The sequence below is a fragment of the Heterodontus francisci genome, unplaced genomic scaffold (genome assembly GCF_036365525.1).
Source record: "Heterodontus francisci isolate sHetFra1 unplaced genomic scaffold, sHetFra1.hap1 HAP1_SCAFFOLD_304, whole genome shotgun sequence".
Taxonomy (NCBI): Eukaryota; Metazoa; Chordata; class Chondrichthyes; order Heterodontiformes; family Heterodontidae; genus Heterodontus; species Heterodontus francisci.
The window spans coordinates 694,697-715,743 of NW_027141800.1; positions in this window are offsets into that span (position 1 = coordinate 694,697).

Sequence of the window (21,047 nt, forward strand, 5' to 3'; positions counted from 1 at the left end):
TGCCCTTCGTTGGTCAATTTCTCTCTTTCCCGGTGTCAAGATCATTCCCAAGTAAGTAACCTACTGTGTCATAACCTGCGCTTTTTTATGGTTTACTTTTAGTCCCAATTTGTGCAACAATTGTCGCAATTCACTTCGTAACTGATAATGTTCCTGTTGCGTTTCAGTTTGTAGCAGTAAGTCATCTACATACTGCACCAGACATTCATGCTTTGAGAACCCTTTTAAACCTTCCCTTGGACGTTGGTGAAATATAGACGGGGAATTATGAAATCCCGATTAGGACGGTCCATGTACATTGCTGTCCTTGGAAAGTAAACGCAAATTTATATTGGCATACTTTCTCCAGTAGAATAGACCAAAAACCGTTACTTATGTCTAAAACCGTGAACCACTGTGCATCCTAATTTTGTTTAACTACCGTCTCTGGGCTAGTTGCTACGGTGGGAGCCGTTAACAGGGTTACCTTATTTAATTCTCAATAGTCTATCGTAAGTCACCAGCTACCGTCCGGTTTCCTCACTGGCCAAATAGGCGAGTTGTTAGTGGAGGCTACTGGTCTTAGTATCCATTGTAGCAGAAAACTCTGTATCACCTTTCCCACCTCCTCTTCTGCCTGTTTCGGAAAACCATACTTCTTCTGTGATTTGGGGTCTGGACCCTGTATACACACACTCCTGGTCATTTTCCCACAATTATGTTTATGTCGATCAAATGCTACTGAATTCCGTGTGATAATTTGTTGTACTTCACTTTCGATACTCATTTGTTCTGGTCTCGTCCACAGTTCCCCGAACATGCAAACCCGAACCTGGTATTCTCCCACCGGGACGGATGTGTGATCTGTACCACCCATGCCCAAGGGCATTTGCGAAATCGCGCAATTAACAGGGTCAAAACAGAGTCCCGCTTTAGCCATATAATCACACCCTAATATATGTGCTTGTTCTCTGGGTAACTGAATGAGAACCACTGAGTGTTCTATTGCTACGTCCCCCACACTGACTTCCAACGGTACACTCACATATCCCACTTGTGAATGTCCTGTGAATCCACGTAAAACAAGTTTACTTTGAATTTTCCGATCTACTTTATTAACATTTGTGGTGTTTACGGTGGTTCGGGATCCTCCAGTGTCCCAAAGGAACGTGACAGGGCGGCCTCCAACCCTACGTTCACGAGGGGTCTCCCTGTGTTATCCCACCGCTTGTCACACACCCATAACGGAGAGGCCTGCGACCGTCATTGTGGTTCAGGCTACAAACCCGAAGACGGTGCTATCTCTAGTATATCACATTGAGGATTTGACCTGTTCGGTCCTCCCACGGGTAGGCTCTGGCGTTTGTTCTGGCCTCCTCCCCGACCTGCATTTTCTCATCTCGGTTTTGGGCATTCTCTTTTGAAATGTCCCTCCTGGCCACAATTATAGCAGTGGGTCAGCCTGCCCTGAGTTCTCCCTGTTCCTGGCACGGATCCTCTCCCCATGCCTCTACCCCTTCCTCCTGTCTGAAAGGCTGCGTGGGTGCCACCTGTGCAGTTCCCCTCCCTTCATTTCTCCAGGTTATTGTCTTATCTTTTACAGGCATCCTCTTTCCCCCAGGGGCCTTGGAGAATTTTCTTGTTTCCTTCTCCCATGCTCTAACCATCCTCTTGAGTACCCAAGCCTCTGTGTGCGTGTCATCAGAGGGATCAAATTGATCTCGGGCCCTTCTTCACTCCTCAGTGCCATGCGACACCAGCGTTCTCAGCCATCGCTTTCTAAACTCTGGCGTTGGATTGGCTGTATCTAGGTTTGCACCATACACCCCTTGAAACACTGCCCAGATGCGGGCCGCAAACGCGCGACAGGGTGGTCACCTTTTCTTTGATAGCATTTCGTTAGCGCCTCTACTGGGTCCCTCTGTTAGCGTCCATGAAATTTAATACTTGTTCTTTTAAAACCTCATTTGTGCCTCTACCGAGTTGCTGCTCCTCCGGTAGGGCGGAGTGTATGTGTGGATGAAGGCACATTATAATTAATTTTCTTTCTTCAGCATCATCTAAGCCGTGTATTCCTCTCTGTTGACTGACCGCTTGGAACAGCTCCCTGGGATCATTCCCGGGTGCGCACGTCCCAATATCTTTCGCAATCTCCCTCAATTGTTGCACCACCATTGAAGTGGAATATGTCATACGCGGGCCAGCTGCCACCTGGTCATCTGCCCCTTTCGCTGCCCTAGTGGTCACAAGGGGGGCCATGGGGGCCGATTGCTCCTTTGGCTCTGCTTCATATGCTGGCGGAGGATCCTCGGGTAGAGGGTCTCCGTCATCATGGCCGTATCTGGCCGCTTCGTCTGCTAACTCAATCCAATCTCTGCCCCTTCACCATTCTCCTCACTTCCGTAGGGTGCAAAAGCACATATTATAACTCTCTGCACGGCTAGCTGTACTTGCAGTCTTGATATGCATTTTTTGACACTTTGTGTGATCACCTGTATTACTTCCTTTTTCCTGAGCTGCTCTCTAAATCACATTCATGGCAGTTTTTAAATCACTGCATTGCTGTATCCATTCTTCCACCTCAGCTTTAGCTGCTTGGGCTGCTCCCTCTCGCCTACTTTCTTCCGTAACTAGTTTTTTGCACTGTAACTGATATTGGTTAATATGCATCAAATCCGCACTTCTCTGTCCCTGTAGATCAGTTACTTTTTCACTAAGGCGGGCTGCCTCCTCATCGAGTTTTTTAAATCTCTTCCTCTAATCTGTTCTGCTCTTTTTGAGCCTGCTGTTAGCATTCTATCCATTCCTCAAGTAAACAGCCGAAAGCTACTGACTTCTGCATTTTTAAAGAATTCCTAACTGACATCTTTGCTTGTGCAATTTTCCAAAGGGCTTCTCCTACGGGTTTTCCCTTGTCGCTAGTGTGATCTGCATACTCCCCGTATTGCGGCCACTTCCCTATTACGATTTTTTGGAGGAGTCCCTTCCAATCAAAACAATCCAAGTCTCCGGGGCTTGGAGATTCCCTTTGATTCGTCATCTTATGTTAGTCGCTACGAATTAACCCCTAAGTTCCTGTTCTCTCTGTACTTTCCCATTTCGGTTTGGCTCGAGTCTGCCGCTGATTCAACGGAGAGATTGATCCTCGTGCCCACCCATGGACGCCAATTGTGTAAACCATGGCGCGGAGTCAACTCCCCCTTGGCCCATTTATTCCCTTCACCCATTTGATCCTGGCCGTCACGTGGGACTAAGGCCTCTTAATTCAGGTTCAGGCTGGGTGTTTGGGATATCAGGTTTACAGGAGAGCCACCCTCCACCTGAACCACCGGCGACAGTTAATGGCTTAGTACAACGAGGAGGAAACTCAGTCCTTTCTTTTACTATCAATTTACTTTATTCACGTTGTTGTACAAGGCTTATACACTTAGTTAAACAAAAGCATGCAACTCAAACTGGGTTATACAGTTAATAACAAAGCTAGCTAGAATTGATAAGCACACCCATTAGGTTCCTCTGACCTTTCCCTGACCTAGTCACAGAAAACAAAGGATAATACCCGAAAAAAGGGGAGAGCTGACGCTGGTCAGGCGTTCCGTTCTCTCTCTCTTTTACGTCGTCGCCGCGTTGCTCACGCAGGTTCCTGCACTTCTGCGATGGTTGGTCTCCGGTGTTTCTCGCTGGCTCTATGCCTGAGAATCTCTATACTTATTCTCTTTCTTATCTCTTCAAAACTGTGCTGTCTCTTCCCGGTTGGTTTTAGCCTATTCACCTCAGTCGTATTTTCTCCTTATTGGCCCAGGCCCAAGACCCCGGTATCACACCGTGTGCAAATAAGGCTCTATTCCTGTGATCTCTACTTTGTCTTGCCACATAAATTAATTAGTTCAAACTGGTTTATACCAGCACAGGCCAGTGCCTGAACTCCGATTACTATAGTTCATGAACTGTTCAACATTTTGTAACAGACTCTGTATTTCTTGCAGCCCCTGGCCAACAGAGTCCAGCTCATACACAATGAGAATAGCCTATATTGCCATATCATAATCTGCAGGCGCCTCTTCAGGAAGCATGGAATAAACGTCATGAGCTCTGCCTACCATGCTGCTTTGCATAAGCAGTACCCAGTTTTCCTTCAGCCAATTCATCTGTGTGACTATGTTTTGAAATCATATGAAAATGCCTTTACGTCCCTTTACTCAAACTTACGAAGAGCCTGCATAAATTTAAACAGCTTTGCGCTGTGTCCTGAACAGACTTCAGATTTTTTCTGGCACAAGTTTTCCCTGGAGTCAGGACCACCCTTCTGTCTTAATTCCATCTCTTTTAACCAAAATTCCCTCTCTTCTCTTTCACTTTCTCTCTGAAGTTCGAGTTTTCTTATTTCTATTGTATGTCCAGCAAATTCTACTGCTTCACACTCTGACTCACGTCCTTCCTGTCTCACGTCTTCTTTTTCTTATTTGTTCTTCTAATTCCAGTTGTGGGGCTGTTATGTCAGTAATCTCTGCATTTCTGGCACCTTATTTCAATTGCAGCTCAATTTTGTTGCCTATTCTTTCAGTTTGTTCTTAGTTAACGTTTTCAAGTCATTGAGGGAAACATTCTGCTTTCCCAAAAATGCTGCTGCAACCGTTAATGCCATTGCAATGTTATCGACTGTACTTTATTGTACAAGACACTTGGTACCTTTTATTTTAGGTAATTGGTGTTAATCGAGTTTCCGGTTGATTTGATCCCAGACACAAAAGCCCAATTTGTATGTTATCCCAGAGATGAGCAATTAATATCATTCCAAATGTGAGCTCTCCAAATTAGTCTGATTCTGATCCCAGACGCGATCCACCGAAATAAATATGATTCAATTCCGCATGAGCTCCAATTAAGATATGTTATTACCGCGCAGGACAAAGCCCCAAATTGAAATATATGTTTCAGATCGTCGTGGGAGCAACACACTGTCAATTCATGACCGTCGCTCCACAGATCGCCGAGTATTACTGCAACCCTTACAAATCAGAGAAAGCACCGCAAAATGAACACTGCAGTATCCCCTGAATAAAGTGCACCAAATCAGGTATCAATAGATAACAACAAATTGACTATTTAAAAAAATCTTAGACACGACTAAGATAAAACAATGTCTAAAGACATTATAACTTCTTATTTAAGGTCTATCTACCACATTCTGATATATATACTAACACTGACTGCAATTCAGTTTTTAATCAGCTGATAAAAATAAAAATAAAGTCTTTGCAAGTTACATTCCTGATGAATGGAATCGTTCAATGTTGAAACAGTCAAGGGTGGTTTGAAGTCTTCACAGTGGTACAATGGGGAAAAAAAGTCCTTCAAAAAAAATAAATTCAGCAGTTCAGCTGCTGGAGCATTAACTGTCCCTTTCGTGATGAATACAGCAATACCGTTAATTTGTTGAGAAGGAAAAGATTTTCTTATTTTCTCAGGGAATTAATTTGGCTTGTTGTTTGGTAGAATCATTAGAGTGAAAACAGAGCTTCGGTTGTTAGAATTTTGAGAGAGAAATAACCTAGCTCCTTCCGTTCAAATCACATCAGACCTCTCTCTCTGCTCAAACTCGTCTGTACCAGCTAGATTTCAAAAGTCAAATTGCAACACTGAATCACGTCACCTCTCCCTTGCTGCTGTTGCATGGCAACCAGAATGCACTCTGGCAGACTGAGTGTCTGGAACTTTCTGTCTTAAAGGTGCACTGATATTTTTACAGTTCTAAAGCCACACACAATATTTCTGATGAGAGAAAAAAAGACTGTGACCACATACTGGGAGATGTTGGCTATGTCGTCCTGTCCTTTACGGAAAGATCTAAATGCATAGAAGTTCAAAGAAACTGTGTTTTTACCTCCACTTGTAGCTCCATCTGCACCCTGGTCTGAGGCGCCAGCTTGTGTTACAAGAGGTGGCACAGCTCGGTGGACACATCCTGATTGAATTAGAGTCAACTCACAGACAGCTCTTCGGTTCGCTGTAGTTAGGAAAATTGTTATTGTAAACCTGGGCTGGCTAGGGCAGAGCCCCCTCCTTCTCCATCTTTCCAGGGCTTCCCATCTCTGCAGCCTCTGCTCCATTTGTTGGTCATGTTAAAGCCTAGAGGCACTGTAACTGCAGTCCCCATACCTCGTCCAGAGTTGGGTCACTAAATCCTCTTGCCTCCCTGAATGTTTGCAGCAGCTCAAAGCACAACCACCAGAAAAGCATTCACAACACCTCCACTAACTTTTCAATAGCAGAACTAAGTCAAAAGCCCCTCACCTGTAAGTTGGATTCCTGCTGTTTTTAAATAACACTGGAGGGGTTCCTCATGCTGCTGAATACATGTTCAGCTGAGCGTGACTAACATAGGCAACCAATGGGCATGCACAGACTAAGTTCCAAAGATATGCGTCAAAGCTTCTGGAATAGTACACATAGATGGGTCACTGGGATCTTTTAGAACAGTTCTTTTCAGGTGACATTGAGAATTAATTCAGCAGGCTTTTCTTCAAAAATAGAAGACGATATGAGTTCAGACAGAGGACTTCCCAGGCTCTTTTAGAGAGGTGGTGGGAAGCTGGGCTGGGTTTTGGTCTCCTCTCCTTCCTTGGGAATTGTCTTCTCTCCTTGAAAGTTCTCTCCTTTTTCATACAGTACAAATCCATCACAAAACAATTCAAAAGCGAAGCCGACAACAGGATTGACCATGTCAACTTTTTGACCGCCATTAATCTTGACCTCTCAGTTCTTTGTAAACAACTTCTCCAGGTGTTCAAAGTTCTCTGTTGTTTATTGAGCTGGAAATCAGGTGGTTTCCTAACAAGGCGTGTTTCCTTCTAAGACGTCTAAGTGCCCTTTAAAAAAAACATTTCCGTGGACTGTTTTTCAAAGTTAAGTGGCCTTTGCAAGAATCCTTTTGAGAACCCCAAAGGTTAATATGTCCGCAATCTTTCAAAAATGAACTATAGAACCATAGCAAAACGATGGCATAGAAGGAGACCATTCAGCCCTGCTTTATTTTACTCTGTAGGCTACCAGATCAGCAGGGAACCTTAGATTTGGCAGTACTACGCCATTTCATTATGGGAACATGTCTAAACTGTGCCTGTGGCATCTCGCTTTTGAATACCTCCCACTGGTTTGTCAGTAATTCCCTTTAGCAGCTGTATCAATTCCACTCTGCCTGGATTTAGTTACTGGGTATGGCTCACGCTGCTCTTTGCCTCTGGTTACTGAAATCCTTTCATTGCTCCCTGACCTTGCTTACTAGGGTCCTGCCCTCACTAATGCCCAGCTTCAGTTACTGAGCGATGGCTCTTGTTGCTCCTTTGTCTCTGTCATCGTGCGCGAGCTCTCATTGCTCTCCAGCCTTGGTTACTTGGCTCCCGCTCTCACTGCTCTGTGGCCCCTGTTGCCGGCCGCTGGTTTTAACTGTTCTGTAACCTCAGTTACAGGGCTCCCCAGCCATGGTTACCGGGCTTCTGCTCTCAGCGCTCATCAGCATCAGTTACTTGTCTCTGTCTCACGCTGCTCTCCAGCTTCGTTGATAGGGATCCAGCTCTCACTCATTGCTGGTCTAAGTTAGTGGGGTCTGCCTCTTAGCAATCCCCGAACTCAGTTACTGGGCTCCACCTCTCACTGCTCCCATGCCATATCTGTGCATGAAGAGAACGAGGATAACTATGGAAAGGGCAGGGCCTATCAGAGATGTGCAAGGTAACTTATTTTGGATGCAAAGGATGAGGGCAGAGTTCATAATGAGTACTTTGTCTCTGTCTTCATAAAGGAGAGACATGATGACCACATTTTGTTTAAAGAGGATTGTGAAATTTTAGATACAATGAGCATAATGAGAGAGGAAGTGATCGAGGGTCTGACATCCTTTGGTGACTGGCCTCCAGCTCTCGTTGCTCCCCAGACTCGATTACGGTGTTCTGCCTCTCACCCCTCCCCATGCTCAATTACTGAGACCGGCTGTCACTGTTGCCTCGTCTCAGTAACTTGGATAAAGCTCTTGTTGCTTCCTGGCCTCTGTTACCGGGCTCCATCTTTCATTGCTCCACAACCTCGCTTACTGTGCTATGGCATTTGCTGTTCCTGGCCTTGGTTACTGAGCTCCAGCGCTGACTGTTCTCTGTCAAACCAAAAAACCAAATCTTTGGTTTTTGCTGCTTCCCAGACTCGGTTACTGGATATTGGCACCCATTGATCCCCTGACTCGGTCACCAGTCACTGGCTCCCGTTAATCCTCTGCCTCAGCTATTTGTATCCGGCTGTCACTGCACCCATGCCTTAGTCACTGGGCTCTGGATCTCACTGTTCCCTTGCGTCAGTTACTGGGCTCCAGCTCTCAGTGTTCCCCTGCCTTAGACACTGGGCTCTGGATCTCACTGTTCCCTTGCGTCAGATACTGGGCTCCAGCTCTCTCTTCTCCCCAGCCTCTGTTACAGGGCTCTGGACCTCCTGCCTCAGTTTCTGGGCTCGTCTTCCCATTGCTCCCCTGCCTCGCTTTCTGGGCTCTATCTCTCATTGCTCCCCTGTCTCAGTTTCTGGGCTCCATCTCACACAGCTTCCTTGCCACAGTTATTGGCTCCAGCTCTCATTGCTCCCCTGCCTCAGTTTCTGGGCTCCAACTCACACTGTTCCCCTGCCTCAGTTATTGGCTCCATCTCTCATTGCTACCCTGTCTCGGTTTCTGGGCTCCAACTCTCATTGCTCCCCTGCCTCAGTTACTGGGCGCCACCTCTCATTGCACCCCTGTCTCAGTTTCTGGGCTCCAGCTCACACTGCCTCATTGCCTCAGTTATTGGCTCCAGCTGTCATTACTCCACTACCTCAGTTTCTAGGTTCCACCTCTCATTGCTCCCCTGTCTCAGTTTCTGGGCTCCACCTCGCACTGCTCCCTTGCCTCAGTTACGGAGCTCCAGCTCTCATTGCCTCCCTTGCCTCAGTTACTTGGCTCCACCTCTCGCTGTTCCCCTGTCTCAGTTTCTGCGCTCCACCTCGAACTGCCCCCTTGCCTCAGTGACGGGGTTCCACCACTCATTGCTCCCTTGCCTCAGTTATGGGGCTTCAGCTCTCATTGCTCCCCTGCCACAGTTACTGGTCTCCACCTCTCACTGCTCCCTTGCCTCAGTTACTGGGCTCCAACTCGCACTGCTCCCTTGCCTCAGTTACGGGGCTCCAGCTCTCATTGCTCCCCTGCCACAGTTACTGGGCTCCACCTGTCATTGCTCCCTTGCCTCAGTTACTGGGCTCCAACTCACACTGCTCCCTTGCCTCAGTTACGGGGCTCCAGCTCTCATTGCTCCCCTGCCACAGTTACTGGGCTCCAACTCACACTGCTCCCTTGCCTCAGTTACGGGGCTCCACCTCTCACTGCTCCCTTGCCTCAGTTACTGGGCTCCACTTCTCATTACTCCCTCCATCAGTTAATGTGCTCCACCTCTCATTGCTCCCCTGCATCAGGTTCTGGGCTCCACTTCTCATTACTCCCTTCCCTCAAATACTGGGCTCCACCTCTCATTGCTCCCCTGCATTAGGTTCTGGGCTCCACTTCTCATTATTCCCTTCCTTCAAATACTGATCTCCACCTCTCATTGCTCCCTTGCCTCAGTTTCTGGGCACTAGCTCACACTGCTTCATTGCCTCAGTTATTGGCTCCAGCCCTCATTACTCCACTGCTTCAGTTTCTGGGTTCCACCTCTCATTGCTCCCCTACCTCAGTTACTGCGCTCCACCTCTCACTGTTCCCCTGTCTCAGTTTCTGGGCTCCACCTCTCATTGCTCCCTTGCCTCAGTTACGGTGCTTCAGTTCTCATTGCTCCCTTGCCTCAGTTTGTCGGCGGCACCTCTCATTGCACCCCTGCCTCAGTTACTCGGCTCCACCTCTCACTGCTCCCTTTCCTCAGTTATGGGGCTCCAGCTCTCATTGCTCCCCTGCCACAGTTACTGAGCTCCACCTCTCACTGTTCCCCTGTCTCACTTATGGGACTCCACCTCTCATTACTCCCCTGCCTCAGTTTCTGGGCTGCACTTCTCATTACTCCCTTGCCTTTTGGAAATGGACTCCACCTGTCGTTGCTCCCCTGCCTCAGTTTATGGGCTCCACCTCTCACTGCTCCTCTGCCTCAGTTTCTAGGCTTTTGCTCCCACGGTATCCAGCCTCATTTCTGGCCTTCGGCTCTCGTTGCTCCCCTGCATCAGATACTGCTCTCTCGTTCTCACTGCTCCCCGGACTCCATTAGTGGGCTCTGCTTCTCACTGTTCTCCAACCTTGTTTACCAGCCTGGAGATCTGAATGCTTTGATGCCTCGGATACCGGGCTCTGAGTCTCGCTGTCCCGGATTTGAGTACTGGCCAGCCACTCACATAGCACCACGGCCTCCTTTGCTTGGCTCTGGTTCTGACTGCTGACTGTTCACCATCCTTGATTACTGCACTCCAGCTCTTTCCACTCACTGTCTTTGATTACCCGACCCTTGCACTCATTGCTTCCGTCCTCAGCTAGGGGTTCCAGCTCTCACAGCGCCCTGGCCTTGGCTACTGGACCCCTGCCCTTGATGCTCCCTGATCTAGATTACTGGGCTCCAGCTCTTACTGTCACCCAATGTTTCTCACAGGGCCCTGGCTCTCACTGTTCACCACATTTGGTTACTGGGCTCCATCTCTTGCCACCTCCAGACCTCTGTTACTGGGTTCTGGCTCTCGCAACATTCCACTGTAGGTTACTGGGCTCCAGATCTCGCTTCTCCCTGGTTTCCGTGAGTGTACTCTGGCTCTCACCGCCCCCTGGACTCGTTTACATGGCTCTGGCTCTAGTAGCGTGCTGACCTCGGTTACTGGGCTCCCAGTCACGCTGATCCCCGGCCTAAGTTACTTGGCTCTGGCTCGTAGTCTTCCCCGTTGTTGGTTACAGGGCTCCACCTCACCAGCCTTGGTTACTGGGCTCCGGCACTTGCTGTCCTTAGGATATGTTACTGGTATCTGGTCCCCACTGCTCCCCGTCTTGTTTATTGGTCCACAGCCCTTGCTGATCCCTTGTCTTCGTTATTGGACTCCAGCTCTCACTGCTCCCTGCTATTGATTACTAGGCTCTGGCTGTTGCTGCTCACTGGCCTCAATTTCTGGACTCCACCTCTAACTGCTCCCAGCCTTAGTTGGTGGATCGTAGCTCTCGTTCCCATGGCCTCTTTTACTGGTCTCTGGTTCTTGCTGCTGCAACACTTCAATTACTGGGCTCCAGCTCTCACTGCTCTTGATCATCAGTTACTGCTCTGCGGCATCCCACCAACTTCTGTTGCCAAAAGAGGGCAACGGGTGATGACATGATGGCACAGTTGGTAAATAGGGTAGATCGGAGGGCTGTTTGTTTGGGAGGGCTTTGAATGTAGTAAGAACAGCAAGGCAAGAGGAAATGTGTGGGCATGGAAGGGATGGAATGGGAGATGGGGATTTTTCGGGAGAAGGGGTATGATGGGTATGCGTTGGGACTGATATGAAAGGGATTAAACGAATAGGCTGGGTATGGTATGAGAGGGATAGCATTGGAAGGTTGAAGGGGATGTCGATTTAAAGATATACTGATACAATAAATATAGTAATGTCACTGAAAATATTTTCCAGCTCTCTTCTAGTATGCAAGAAACAGTAGTGGTCCTAGTATGGAACCCTGAGGAACACCACTGCCTACCTCACTCCATTCTGAAATTAGCCTTTCACCACAATGTTGATAAAAGTACTCCTGAACTCTGATACTGTCCTCATCAATATGTACTGGGTGCTAATTTATTATTAACCTTTTATTGCGCATGTTTAATGTAATTCTCTGATTTTATTTACATCTCAGTCCCCCTCTGTTTTCAACTGAAATTCCACTTTAATGCTGCATTTGTAAATCCAATCATGATTATTTAACGTATTCCATATCTCCAGCAGAAAGTCTGCCAAAGATACAATGAATAGATCCGTGCTGAATGTCATAACAAATGAACAAATGTCAGCCTGAACTCCTCAAAAACTGTTGATTTAACTCCCAACCTGATGTATAGTTTCCCTGATAATTGCCCTTGTCAGTAGTTAACCTAGTAAAGATTAGAATTATTTTTCTCGTTGATTTTTAAAGTGGACTCATTTCCAATCATATGTTTTGAAATAATTTATTTCCTTGCTGCGTGATACAGATGAGGGAATCTCACAGTCAGTCCAACAAATACCTTTCTCTCCAAGATCAAAATACTGCAGATGCAATAAATATGAATTTTAACAGAAAGCACTGGAAATACTCAGCAGGTCTGGCAACATCTGTGGGATGAGAAGCATAGTTAACATTTCAAGTCGATGACCCTTCGTCAGAACAGGGAGTGCTTAGAGATGGAACAGTTTATTTTTTTAGCCAGACATGGAAAGGAGTGAAGGGCAGAATTATTATCAACATTAAGTTCAACAATTTCAGCATCATCCTTAATTTGTTTAATCACTCCGGCCTTCCAGCGTATCACAGACCTTCCTGTTTGTTCGTTCCGGTCCAAGCATTTCAATACAGATCTGGATACATTATATATTTGTAAATATTCATAAATCCTGAATCAAATGTTTAACTTTGCTCCCAGTTGATGTATAATTTGTCTGTTCATTTCCCTTCCTCACAGTTAACTTGCTGACGATTGGGATCCTGTCTCGGGGAAAGTGTGGTCTCTCCAAATGTGCCACTCGCTACTTCGTGGCGATGGTAGTGGCAGGTTTACTGGTTGTTAGCCTCGACCTGATATTGAGGCAGATTCCCGTGGTTTATCGAGAACAGTTTATTTTCCTGCGGTCCATCCAGATATGTAATATCCACGCCATCCTGCTTTACACAACCACAGACTGTTCTGTCTGGTTCACCGTCATTTTCACCTTTGATCGATGTGTGGTCATTTGTTGCCAGAAGCTGAAAACCAAATATTGCAGTGAGAAAACGGCAGCTGTGGTTCTGGCAACAGTGACTGCGCTGAGCTGCTTAAAGAATATTTTGTGGTATTTTATATTAACAGGTAGGTATTCACTGATGAACGCTCCCTCGTTTTGCATTGTCACAGCGGATGTTCAGGAATCTCTGGTCTGGGTAACAATTGAGTCCTCCCATCACATTCTAACCCCGGGGTCTCATTTGTAGTGATTCTGCTGCTCAATGCTCTCTCTAACCGTCAGACACATTTTAATGAGCAGCAGATTACGCAGGAGACTCCGGATTCACCAAAGTGGGGTGAATCGCAGAGACCCAGAGATGGAGAGCCGAAGTATATCCATCATATTACTTTTAGTTGTCTCAGCCAACTTCATACTGTTGTGGGCAGTCTTTATGCTGTATTCAATATGGCAGCGAATGTGGGATTTGGGGTCTGTGCCTGTAATTCTACCATATTTTGTGCTGGAACTGGCCTTCATGTTGCAGTTCCTGAGTTTGCTGCATAAATACTATTTATGCTGTGAAACAAAATCAGTTCAGAGAGCAGTTGAAGAATGTGCTTAAATATACCTTGACTTCAATTATTAAATTAAATTATTAAATGATGAAAGGAAATTAATCACTGACTATTTCCAGCAGCCTGCAGGCGGGGCCTGTCACTATGATGACAAGGTGGGAGCGGAACTTGTCGCTATCATGCTGGAATGGAGAACGGGGCTTGTCACTTTGGAGACAGGGCAGGGGTAGGGCCGGTACCCATGGTGACAGGGAGTGGGAGCGGAATCTGCCTCGCAAGGTGACGAAACAATAAACAGGGACGTGTCCAGACGTCGGCCGGCCCCGCCCCACGACACTCGCGAATTAGAGTGGACAGAGAAAAGCGTGTGTGCAGGTCTGGGCTCCAGGTACGATATATGTAGAGGGAGGAAGGAAGGCTGGATAATTAGTGTGCACAGCTCTGCAGTCCAGATACAATATATATAGAGAGAAAGAGAGGCTGGGAAACTCTATCTTGCACTTACTTCGTGACTGCAGATACCTGGAGCCAAGCGATAGCCTCCTCATTTGCTGATAAGGTGATTAAACTGCCACTTAGTCTCTAGAGGGGACACTCCTTGGTAATGTGCAACATTGTTTGGGTCCTTCCGCAAATTCATAACGGTTTTACACTGAGGCCCCAGCAATGAAGGTTGGGTGCACAGAGGTCCTGGCTTGTCCTGAACCTGTTTAGCAAGGACCACTCTCCCTATAGTTGCTCAAAGACTGCTATTCGACAGAGGGGGTTTATCACAAGCAACTTGTTATTGACTTCTCCTTTTCCCTATTCCTTGATCCAAAGGATGTCTGCTGGTAGATCTTGCTGGGAAGTTTTCTCCATTAGGGGCGCCGAGATGGAAGGTGGGCAGTATATGGATTGAACATGTCATTATGGAGCGGTAAGTGAGGTTCAAAACGCATGGTTTAAATCAGCTTGTAGGTTTTGGACAGTCAACAGATGTGTAGGGGAGTGGTGTTTGCGAGGAAAGGAAGCTAGGCCAGGGGGGTTGAGATAGGGCAAGAACTGAGGTCCGGACTGTTGTTGCAGCAGGAGGCTGGATAAGGTGTACGTCCAGCTCTGGATTTCAGATACTAGCTATATAGAGAGAGGGAGAATGACTGGATAAAAAGTGTGCACAGCTCTGTGATCCAGATACTAGACAAATAGAAGGAGGAAAGGAGATTGATAAAGGATGTGGAACGTTCTGGTCTCCACTTACTAGATATATAGAGAGAAGGAGTGAATGAGGCTGGATAAGGAGTGTGCACAGCTCTGGGCTCTATTTCCTATATATAGAGAGAGAGATAGAGGGGAGGAGTGAGGATAGTTAACAAATGTGCACAGCTCTTGGCTCCAGATAGTAGATACAGAGAGGGAGGGAGGGAGGCTGGTTAAGGAGTGTAAACTCTGAACACTACATACTGCATATATAGAGGGAGGGGGATGCTGCATAAGGTGTGCGCACAGCTCTGCTCTCTGGATACTAGCTATAGAGAGGAAGGGATGCTGGATAAGGCGGTTGTAGAACTCCGGGCTTCAGGTTCTTCATAATTAGAGGGAGTGGGGGAGGCTGCATAAGGAATGTGCACAGCTCTGAGCTCCAGATACTAGATATATGGATGGAGGGAGGCAGTCTTGAGAAGGAGTATGTGCATCTCTGGGCTCCAGCGATAAGATACATAGCGGCATCTAGAGAGGCTGGATAAGGAGTGTGCACAGGTCTGGCCTGCAGATACTAGATGTATAGAGAGAGGGATGGGAGGAATGGATAATGAGGGAGACATTATAAAGATTGTGCGCAACTCTGGGATCCTGATAATAGACATAGAGAGGGAGATAAGGAGGCTGGATCAGGAGTGTATTTAGCTCTGGGCTCCAGATATCTGATATATAGATGGAATGGGGCTGGATAAGTAGTGTTTGGAGATCTAGAACCAGATACTAAGTATATAGAGGGATGGAGGGAGGCGATAAGGGATGTGTACAGCTCTGGGTTCCAGTAACTAGATAGATAGAGGGAAGGAAGGAGCCTGGATATGGAGCATGTGTAGCACTGGCATTCCACTGCTAGATATATAGAGGGAGGGAGGGAGCCTGGATAAGGCATGTGCACACTTTTGGACTCGTAATATTAGCTATATAGAGGGATGAAGGCTGGAAATGGAGTGCTCAGCTCTGGCCTCCCGCTACTCGATATGTAGAGGGAAGGAGGGAGTCTGGATAAGGAAAGTGAACAGTTCTGGACTCACAATACTAGATCTATAGAGGGAGGGCAGCTGGATAAGGAATCTGTACAGCCAGACTTCAATAGTTAATGATATTAAAGGTAAATGGTTAATTATGTTAAAGGTAAATAGTTGAAGGGCTTTGTTTAATTAAGGATCGGAATTGAATATAAAGTGAACCTGCTGGACAAAGTGCGGTTGCTGAACAGAAGGCAAAGCTATGTAATGCGGTATTCTTTGAATAAACGGAGCAGGCAGGAAAGAATCTGCAACGAGCTTCATTCTTCACTGTTTGTCCTGGATCCATTTGACGTAGCAGCAGAGGATGGTTGCTTAAAGCTGAAGATTGGAAAGTGAATTTTCTTCAGCTATATGTTTGTAATCTGGATTACTTCCGAGACGAATGTCTGAATCCAAGCGTAAAGTGTCAGGATATGATTCCTACTGATACTCTCTGAATATGAACCTTATGACCAATGGAAAAATGACTTAGATATGTGGACACAGAGATAAAACAAAAGAAAGCCTTGCCTCTGTCAATCCAGCAAAAGCAACATAGGGTGCAAAGTATTTTGTGAGCTGGATCCTGGCCATTTGCACACTGAGGCAGGTTTCAAACGTCTATTAAGCTTGATGGACACAATTTATAACAAAGCTGATCTATTAAACACATTCCAGCCATGGTCAGATTGTGATAAGTAGAGAAATATAGATGGGCATATCATAGAGAAGGTATTGTATAATGTAATGCACAATATAACAGAGCGCATAAATTCAAATTGGACATTCCTTGTTCAGTGCATGTTTTTAAACTGTTTGGTTGTGCTAAATTGTCACACATGGTTTAGGCTCCTCGTGTTAACTGGAGTGAGATTCTCAGACAGAGACACAAGTTTGGATCAGATGTCTGATGCTTAAACAAAATCCTGAGAAAACAGTCATTTCCATCAGCATTCATGGTAAAAGTGGGAAATTCGGTGGTGTCACAGAGGATGGAAAACTGAATGGTTGCTGCATTTCGAAATTGTTCAGATACGGGGCGCTGGTGCCACTACAGTAGAGGAATCACAGACAAAGGTCATGAGGACGCATATATTTTTGGCAGATCTGACAGACAATAAGAATAGAGTAACAACAATGCACGAATGAACCCCAGGAATGCCCACCGAATTTGGAGCTGCTGTTTCAGATGTGATTGAAAATATCATTATGTAGTAAACTGTCCAAAATGGAACAACACCGATTTCGAGGCGTTACTTGACAAAGAAGTGGAAGATAATGATAGTGATCAGGTTGAGGGAATTGTACTGGTCGGAAGAAATTTCACTCCGGTTATATGTGTACTAGTTGATGATTAATTTCATTGCACCATGTTGGAGAGTTGTTATACATCTGCAGTATGTGGAGCAGATTGGTTGAAATGCTGTTTAGATTTGTTAGGTAGTAAGGACTGAAGTACGGTCAGAGAGGATGAAAGTTCTACTTGCTTCAGGGTCGGAGATGACAACACATTAAAGGGTGGTGATTCCATGCAAAATATCTAGAGCAAGCCACTTTATATATGTTATGTCCAGCGCGATAACTTGCTGCTGAGAAAACATTTCATGAAAAAGGCCAAATTAAATTGAACATAAAACATGATAAAGCACCAGCTCCAGCGCTGCCACATTTCTAGTTGGACTGAGAACATACTGATCAAGGAATTTTCCGTGGACACATTTCAGAAATTCATCACCCTACTTACCCGTTTTGTACCTCAACTCTAAACAAATAAGTTCTGTCCTTTCCCCTTCAAGGACACCCTCCCCTTTCAACACTGCAATGTCTTCCCTAATCAGTACTGTCACTCCACCTCTTTTTTTTTCTCCTTCCCAATCTGTACATCATTGCACGTTATGCAATCAGGCCTCACTATGTTTAAGCCACGTTTCCGTTATTGCCATTACATCTTATTCCCTTACTACCATTTGTGCGTGTCGCTCACCAACCTTATTCAGCACACTTTGCATACACACTCATACATTGTAATCCAGTCTTTACATTCCTCGTAGTCTCTGTCAATCTATGCCCATCGGATACGGAACTATTCCATTCTTTGGTACTGTTTAACACTCTCACAGTATGCACCTTATTCGGATTTTCTACTTTTATATGCTGGTGCCAATCCCCTTGCCAATTTAGTTTATACACTCCACAAGCATACCGGTGAATCTCCCCATGAGGACATTGTACCTTGTCCTGCTGATCCACAACCTGTCTCTTTTGAATAGGTGCCTCCTGCCCAGATCTGGTCCAATGCCCGAAGAATCTGAAGCCCTACCTCCACCGCCATGCTTCAAGGCATGCACTGATCCTCTCTATCTTCCTAGTTCTACTCTCGCTAGCGCGTAGTATGTAGCTCTTTATCTCCCTCCCGAGTTCCTGAATATCTGACTGAAGGAACTCAATGCATGCCATTTCTGTGCTACCGGTCGCAAATGGAGGAGTTCGCAGAGACAGGAAAGGTTGCAAAGGCTGGAGGGGTTTTAAGAAACATGGAAAATCCAGGGGCTGGAGGATGCTACAGAGATAGGGAGTGTTTTCGGGGCTGGGGGAGGCGAAAGGCAATAGCGTGGGTTGTAATGCTGCAGCAGGTTACAGCGATAGAGAAGTATGTAGTCGCTGGAGGAGGGTAGAGCGTTAGAGAGGCTTGTAACGGTTGGATGATGTTACTAAGACAGGTGTGTTGTAGGAGTTGAAAGACGTTACAGAGGTAGGATGGGTTGTAGGAGCCATATGAGTAGACAGTGTCAGGGAGTATGGGAGAGACTGCAGGGGTTTACAGGGATAGGGATGTTTGTAGGCGCTGAAGGAGGTTGCAAACGTAAGGAGACGTGTAGGGGTTGGAGGTGGTAACAGAGATATGGAGGTCTGTCATCCAGTAAGAGATGACACGGAAAGCGAGTGCTGTAGAGGCTGGAGGAGGTTACAGAGATAGGGAGGGTTGTAAAAGCTGGAGGAGTTTACCATGATAGGGAGTATTGTAAAGGCTGGAAGCGTTTGCAGAGTTAGGGATGTTTGTGGGCAGTAGAATATTACAGTTATAAGGAGTGCTGTAGGGGTTGGAGGCGGTTACAGAGATAGGGAAGGTGGTAGGGTCTGGGAGACGTTACAGAGCATTAGAGGATTGTAGAAGCTGGAGGAGTATACTATGATAGGGAGTATGTGAGAGTCTGGAGAGGATTATAGAGATAGGGAAGTTCGAAAGAGCTGGAGGATTTTAAATAGATAGGGAAGATTGCATATACTGCAGCTTTTTTACATAGAAACGGAAGGGTGTTGGACTGGAGGAGGTTACAGAGAGTTGGAGTGTTGAAGTGGCTGGAGGATGTTACAGAGAAATGGAGTGTCGTAGGGGATGGAAGTGGTTACAGGCTTATGGAGGGATGTACAGGATGGAGAATGTTATGGAGATAGTAAATAGTGTTTACATTGGATGAGGTTAGAGGGATATGTGGTGTTGAATGGGCTGGAGGAGGTTGCCAGAATGGGGAGGGTTGTCCTGGCTGGAGGAGGTTAGAGAGGTAGGGAAGGTTGTAGTGTCTGACGAACGTTATAGAGATAGGGAGCGTTGGTGGCGGATGGAGGATGTTACAGAGACAGGGTGCGTTGCAGTGGTCACAGGAGCTTGCAGTCATAGGGATGTTTGTAGGGCCACAGAGAGTGAGAATTGAAGCGGCAATAGGAGTGCACAGGCAGATGGAGTGTTGCAGAGACTAGAAGATGTAATATAAATATGGAGGGTGTAGGTGGAGAGCGCTTGAGGAGTTTAAATAAAGTGGGAATTTTGAAAGGACCAGAGAAGTTTCAAGAGCTAGGGAGGGGTGTAGGAGCTGGAGGAGTTTACAAAGGCAGGGATGTTTTTTGAACTGAAGGAGTTTACATAAATAGGGAGTGGTGTAAGGAATGGTGGATGTTACAGAAAAAAGGAAGGGTTGTAGTGGTCGGAGGAGGTTACAATCATAGGGAGCATTGTAGTACTGGAAAAAGGCTGCACAGCGAGTGGGAATTGAAGGGGATATCGGAGGGAACAGAGATCTGGAGCGTTGTAGTTCTGGACAATATTGCAGAGATAGAGAGGGTTTCAGAGACTGGAGGAGTGATTTTTTTCTTATTCATTCATGGTATGCGCGCATCGCTGGCTAGGCCAGCATTTATTGCCCATCACGAATTGCGATTCTTGAACTGCTGCAGTCCATGTGGGGTAGGTACACCCACAGTGGTGTTAGGAAGGGAGTTCCAAGATTTTGACTATGCAGCAGTGAAGGAACGGCAATATAGCTCCAAGTCAGGATGGTGTGTGACTTGGAGGGGAACTTGCAGTTGGTGATTTTCCCAGGCATTTGCTGCCCTTGTCCATCTAGGTGGTAGAGGTCGCGGGGTTAGAAAGTGCTGTCAAGGTTATACAGGGTTGTAGGGTCTGAGGAAGGTTACAGCACAGGAAGGATTGCAGGGTCTGGAGATATTACAGTGATTGAGAGACTTGTATCACTTCTGAAGTTTACACAGAAAGGGACTTCTGATAGAACGAGATGAGTTTATAGAGGCAGGGAGGGGTGTCAGACCTGGAGGTACATACAGAGAAAGGGAGTTTTTTTTCGCGCTGGAGGAGTTTGCAGGAATAGGGAGAGGTGTAGGGGCTGGAGGAAGTTAGAGAGATAACAAGGGTAGTAGTGGCCAGAGGAGGTTCCAATCATCGCGAGATTTGTAGGCCTGGAGGAGGTTACACAATCAGCGAGAATTGAAGAGACTGTCAGAGGCTACAGAGATGTGGAGGCTTGTGGTGCTGGGCAAGATTGCAGGGAAAGGAAGGGTTGCAGTGGCCGTGGAACGTTATAACGATACGGATGGTTGTACAGGCTAAGGAGGTTCCCAAGGCAGGAAGGATTACAGGAGCTGGAAGATGTTACAGAGATAGGGAGTGTTGAAGGGACTTGAGGAGTTTATAGTGATAAAATGCGTTATAGACTCTTTAATAGGTTGCGTAGATAGGGAGGGTAGTAGTTGCTCGCGGATGTTACAGAAGTAAGAAGCGTGATAGGGGCTGGAGGAGATTGTGGTGAATGGCGGATTGTCGAGGCTGGAAGAGTTTGCAGAGCATGGAATTATTCTAGAGGCTGATGGAAGTTACAACCACAGGGAGCTTTGTAGGGACTGGAGCATGTTACACATATAGGGATGGGTGGAGGGCCCGGAGGATCTTACAGAAGTAGGGAGGGTTGTAGTGCTGTGGGAGGATACATAGAAAAGGAGGGCTTACGTGGTGTAGGAGGTTTCAGTGATAGTGAGGGATATAGGGGTT